The 6,463-nt window shown below is 47.4% G+C and overlaps 1 pseudogene; it reads left to right on the top strand.

Moving 5' to 3' along the window:
- Positions 1 to 4,234: 4,234 nt before the first annotated feature.
- On the top strand, positions 4,235 to 5,246 carry LOC134165197 (olfactory receptor 5G3-like; annotated as a pseudogene).
- The last annotated feature ends 1,217 nt before the right edge of the window (positions 5,247 to 6,463 follow it).

Here is a 6,463-nt window from a genome sequence, read left to right as displayed (position 1 = left end):
GGTTCTTAAACCTCTGGCAACATAGAAGAGTTCTGTCATCTAGGACATGAACAGTTCATCCTAACTGACTTCCTTGGAAGGAAGCCAAAAGGAGAGGAACCTCAAACTTCAATTCACTTCATAGTCAGCAGCCTGTAGGAAGAAATTACCCTCAATTATCCCAGGCCTCTTTCCCTCACAGGAAACACCAATCGCCTTGATACAGTTATAGCTTTTGTCACTGATAAAGACATCTTTTCCTTGCAGGATTCTTGACCTTGTCCCTCAGTGCCAATAAAATTCCTCACTCTTACCCGTGAGTTCTTTATTAAAGCTGCTGGGGTGGGAGGGAAGAGGAAGTGTAGTTTTACATCTGCTTGTTGAAAAAGAGTCACAGAAAAGGTTTCAAAAGATTCATTGCGTTTGTTTGTGCCTTTCAAAGAGAAGAAGCTGGTGGGAATCAAGGTCTCAAGCTGCACCTTTGAATATCAAGGGGAATCCCTCCCAGGGCTGCAGCTTTACAGGAGATTTCATTTAAAGTAAAAATTTGTAGACAATATAATTCATAATGGAGGATGATGAACTGTGCTGAGACCACCCAGTGTTAGGCAAATTTTGGGCACATCAAGATCTCCTCCCATTCATTGTAAGTGGTGTTTTACATTCATCTGAAATAACCTTTTACCTAAATGGTGAGAGAAATGCAATTCCACTTGGAGATAAGCACCCATATGCCATGCCCATGCCCTGCTCATGCTCAAGCACACCACGAAAACCAAATTGTCTATTTCATATAAGATTTACTTTTGTAGGAAGCTACCAGAAATGAAAGAACAAAGAACTGATGGTAACTGAGAGCTCTCTGGGTCTCAATAAAGCCAAAACACACTGATGGGGAGAATAGCTTTCCTTTAGCTGTTGTGAGTGAGAATTAACTTATATTGAGAAAGTATATGGGTGGTGAACAGAATTTTTATGTGCTCAGAAAAACAACAGTATGAAAGCATAAACTGTCATAGGTGTGGGGGCAACGTGGCTTCGACCTGCAGTCAATGAAGGAGCCAGAATCTGTATCATTAAATGCTAAAGGGCTTGGCACCTTTGATATCAGAGAGCTTCCTTCTAAACTTTCACCGTATCTTGTTTTCTTCCATTTTGTTGGATATTTTGGCTTGCACTATGCATATAGAATCATAGAGCCACAGAAAGCCCAGGCTGGGCCTCAAAAGATCATCTGGTCTGAGCTTCTGTGGAAACAGGAGTCTAGATGAGCAGTGTCATGTGTAGGGCTCATCGCTGCTTGATGAATTACCCCACTCTGGTGTCCTTATTTCCCCTTGGGTTTAAGAAAGTTTCCAATTCAGAGACAACCGAAATGCTCAAACATTTACCCAGACTGGATGCTACTTCACTGAGGACTGGATTGCCTTTGTCTTGTGTGGAGGAACCTGCTCAGTGAGCTGGCAATAGAAACCTCAGTTTAAGATGCCAGGGAGGCAGCCTGGTGAATTCCAGGAACACAAGAAACAGGCTCGAGGGTTTGGAAATACATTTCATACTGAGAGCATCATTGTACGAATTTTGTTTAAATCCTTGCAGAGAAGGGATCTATAAAATGCAGCAACCCTTGCTTGTAGACCCAAAGTTCCCACATCAAGTGCCCGGGGATCCTGCCCTGGGCAGCCTGTTCCAATGCCTGAGCACCCTCTGGGGCAGGAATTGTTCCTCAGCTCCATCTAAACCTTCCCTGGGGCAGCTTGAGGCCATTTCCTCTTGTCCTGTCTTTTGGATTAAAACAAACTGAAAATAGGTTTGAGGGGGGCAGCTGATCCAGTTTGACCTCCAGGAGGCCTTCAGATCCTGACTGGAATTAGTTTAATCCAGAGAAAGCTATTCTGGGATGCATATACCATGGAGAGAGGGTGCATGGTACAAGTCCTTCTGATGTTCAGACCTGCTCTGGACAACATCCATCCTCACCGGCTGTCCTAGGATGTGATAAAACATCCTCTTATTTCTATCCATACTAGAAGGGACCTGACTGGCTCATAACTAGGCAAGGAATTTTAGATGCTGAGTCAGGTGACCCCATTCCCATGTTTATTCTCCAATCCCAAACTCATTATGGCCGGAAAACCACATTTATGAAGGACAGTCAGGCATGGAGGATGGATGTAGTGGACTACAACTTGCCTCAGTTTAACAGTTTAAGAACATTTTTAACAGGTAAAGAACTAAAGAGAGACACAAATAAATCCATCCCAAGGCAACTAATAACAAGAAATTCAATGTATGAAGTGTCCTTGAGGAGGTTGAAAAGTGAAGAGAAATGCAATGAGCTTCCCCAGCTCCCTTTATTAGGGGTCAAAAGCAGGAAGGGACAAAGCACCCCATTAGCAAGAACCACATTATCTGCACATGTCATGAAGACAGGGATGTGTCTTTAAAGAGAGAGTAGGACCAAGCTGTCCTTTACCACACTCCTCACTGTTCCTCCCCATCTCCTTCATTCCACTTTTGGGCACCGCTCCCTCAGGCTCTCCTTTGTCTCTTGTGCTTCCAGCACGATGGATGGAAGAAGGTGAATGTCATCATCGGGGAGAACACAGGGACTGGGGCTGCCTTGGTCCCCAGTGGGATAAAGATCCAAATTCCCCAAGAAGCCCTCTCCAGGCAGAGGAAGGACAGGACGGTGACCATGAGCAGCCAGCACAGAGGTACCAAGGCCAAGTCACGCCTGACCAACCTGAGTGCCTTGGGTGATGTGAGCATTGATGCTTGCATGGACAAGAAGTAGAGGACAGCATTTACCTCACCGTTAGCAAGGTCACCACGATCTTCTGTTGGCTCCTTTGCAGCCAAACTTGTGAGCTATGGTTTGAGTACAAGGAATTGAAAATGGGTGGAAAGCTGGTTCATTGCCTGTGGTGCTGGGATTGCTGATGGACCCTGGTACCAGCTCCCATTGGCGAGGTTCCCCTCACCTCCCTGCCATGATAATGTCAACCATGGCCCTTGTGAAGCTGTAACTGCCTCAGAAATGCTCCAGAAGTGGATGTCAAAGGTGGGCTTGTTCTGTGGTTTGCTCTAGGGGAGCCCAAAGCCCTGTTGCTTGCTCAAGCTGAGGTCATCTCCTCTGGGTACATTTCTTATCCAAACTAATCAACACAGAGAAGAGATAATGACCTGCTTTGGGCTTTGTCACCTCCTGGGGCCAAAGAGATTCACAGTCCCACATCCCCACATCACTTGAAATAGGAAGGGGGTTTGCTGATGCTGGCTCATTCCCAGGCTCCCTGCACAGCTCCAGGCACATTCATCTTCACATCCATCTCCGAGAGCATGAGAAGGCCAGCAGAGACAGAGCTGAAATGTAAGTGAGGGGCAGCATCTTTCAGCCCATCATTTTCCTGTGGTTCTGTCTTGCCAACAAGCAGCAGCTCCTGTCTTCATGTCCTGCCCTACTGCAGGGTCCGGGGTTTCTTGATGATGCTCTGGGCTTCCCAGGGAGCTGCTTGTGCTGTGTGATCCCCACACTGCTGCTGAGAAGACAGGTTTGGAGGTCACCCTCATGGAAAGCACCCTCAGGAGGCTTCCTCACCTCTGAGCAAAAAAGGTTTCCTGGATGAGCTCCAGAAGCTTTCCTGTACAGGACATTCAGGGTGCTCCCCATTGCTGAGATGAGGCAGCTCCAAAAGATTACTTTTTTCCCCCAAAACATGTGTGCAAGTAGGGATTGCTGAGCTCTGGGGAGTGCCCATTTCTGTTGGAGACTCAAGGGAAAGGTTAAAGAGCCATGAAAGTTTTTAGATCTGACAAAGTGTGTCAGGAGGGAGGGGAAACCGATACTAACCACTGTGTAAGGTTGCATAGGATCATAGGGTTGGCTGGGAAATGCCCATGAGAGGATGAAGGATCAACTCTGCACTGTGAAAGCACCACGTTTCTCTATGTTCCAGGTTGAGCCGGATGGTCTCCAAGCCACAGGCTGAGCACTAAAGCAGGTGATGAGGTGCGGAACTAAGGTAAAGCTACTCGGGTGAGTGGAACCTCCCTACTGATTTCCAAAGTGGTCATTGCTCAACATCCAGAAGTGAGCCAGAGGAGCAGGCACCATGTTGTGCCATGGTGTTTAACTGCTTGAGCACCCCTTTGCTCTACCTGCGCTGGCACAGGACTTTCACCAACCTGTTCCTCATTTTGCTGTGCCTGACTCTCCCTTTCCAGGGGACTGTCTCTGAACAGCTCCCACCACACAGAGGCTTTTCCACCTGGGACATCCCTGCCTCTTGGAGAAGAAACCTCCAGCCAGGAGCTCACACACAAAGCACCATCCAGCCCATGGCACAAAGCAATTGCACCCAAGTGACCGAGTTCAACCTGGTGGGCTTCACAGAGGACCCGGTGACTCAGGCCTGCTTGTTCCTGCTCTTCCTGCTCACCTACCTTGTCACCATTGTGGGCAACCTGGGCATCATCATCTTAATCAGGGCCAGCCCCCACCTCCACTCCCCCATGTATTATTTCCTGGGCAATCTGGCCTTTGTAGACCTCTGTTCTTCCACTGTCATCACCCCCAAGATGTTGGTTGACTTGATGTCAGAGAAGAAGAGCATTGCTTATGCGGGTGTGTGGCTCAGGTCTTTCTCTTTGATCTCTTTGGGATGACTGAGTACTTCCTGCTGGCTGCAATGGCCTACAACCGTTATGTGGCCATTTGCCATCCCCTGCTGTACCCCCTTGTCGTGTCCCCACAGTGCTGTTTCCAGCTGGTGACTGGCTCGTACCTCGTGGGGCTGACCAATGGCATGGGACAGACCATCAGCATGTCCACCCTGTCCTTCTGCAGCTCCAGTGCCATCGACCTCTTCTTCTGTGACATTTCCCCTCTCATCTCGCTCTCCATCCCTGACACCACCCTCAGCCACATCATCCTGACCACTGCAGCATCTCTCTTTGGTGTGTCCAGCATCCTGGTTATCCTGCTCTCCTACGTGGCCATCATCACCACCATCCTGAGCATCAATTCAGCCGAGGGCAAGCGCAAAGCCTTCTCCACCTGCACATCCCACCTCACCACTGTCAGCATCTTCTGTGGGGCATCCTTCTTCACTTACTTAAACCCCACCTCAAACAGCTCAAGAGTAGGAGACAAATGGGCTGTGGTGCTCTACACCGTGGTGCCTCCCATGTTGAACCCCTTGATCTACAGCCTGAGGAATAAGGAGGTGAAGGAGGCTTTGAGGAGACTCTTGAAAATAAAGTGATATTGAATGTTGTAAGTTTAGGGCCAGGTAGAATGGAGATGTGGGGAGATGCTCAGCTGTTTATCAAGTATCTCAGATAGGCAACATTTGCTGGGGGATTCTTAACTTCCATGATGCACTGGCTGCTTTTATATCACCTCCTGCATATGCAAATAAGAACATTACAAAATCTTTTATAATTCCCTGTGCTCAAGGTATGAGCTGTGTTTTGTTTTGCATGACTTTCACTTGGCAAATCAGAATAAAGAGAGAGTGAATTCTACTGTTGCAGTAAATGGAACTCCATTTCTAGACAGTCAGTAAGGGCCATAAGAAAAGGATACAAACACAAGATAAATAGAAAGGACAGGAAATAACTGGCATAATGTGCAGGAAGTTATTTTAGGCTTTGATTCTCAAGTCTCTTTAAAAGATTTCCAGCACCATTCACCTCATTGCATTTCAGACAGCAAAGACCTTAAGTTAAATATGGTACTTGTGTGACCTCTGGAATGAATGAAGGCACTTTGAAAGAACTTTAAGATGTAGTAGTGATGAATACTCATCAAAAGGCAGACCCTATCAAGAAAACCACTGTCCACTGCTCCACACCTTTGCTTGCCATCTCCCTGTACACAGTAATGATCTCCATGGCATCCTGACCAGAAAAGATCATAGGAGCTATTGTGTTGCTCATCAGCCTTCAGACTTGATATGTGGCAGCCCATAGCAGCCTGCACCAATGGCATTGCCTACCCTGATGTCTCTACTGCTGCCTTCCTGCACAGAGAGTTGATTTGTGGTGGAAAACCAATATATACATGAAAATCCACCAAAACGCGCCAATGTGTGCATTACCCCAGCCCATAGAAATTACAGCTGATGAGACTCAGGCCAATGCAATCAGCAGAGCTCATTCAGATCTCTTCACCTGGAGCAATGGAGGTGTCTGCCTTGCAGTGAGAGGCATGAACCCCACCAAATCTCCCTCAACATTAAAGGGAGCTGATGGACCCAGTAAACACATAGAGGTGACATGGTGCATTCAAATGTAAGGAGGTAAGTGGTTCCCTAAGGACATTTGAGGTGATTCCTAAATCCAGTCACTAAGTACCCAAAGAAGGGGAGGTAGCTCCTACCCAGCATTTGCTCAGCTGCCTTTAAACCACATTTAACTACAATGAAAGCAGCTCCACCTGAGAGTGGGGAGCTAAAGCCATTAGGAGCTCCTCAGCAGG

This window comes from Pezoporus occidentalis, unplaced genomic scaffold, assembly GCF_034315485.1.
Source record: "Pezoporus occidentalis ecotype Australia unplaced genomic scaffold, CSIRO_AGI_Poc_V1 ctg2326, whole genome shotgun sequence".
Classification (NCBI taxonomy): domain Eukaryota; kingdom Metazoa; phylum Chordata; class Aves; order Psittaciformes; family Psittacidae; genus Pezoporus; species Pezoporus occidentalis.
The sequence above is the reverse complement of the archived record's forward strand: the minus strand, read 5'-3'. Positions and strand labels throughout refer to the sequence as shown.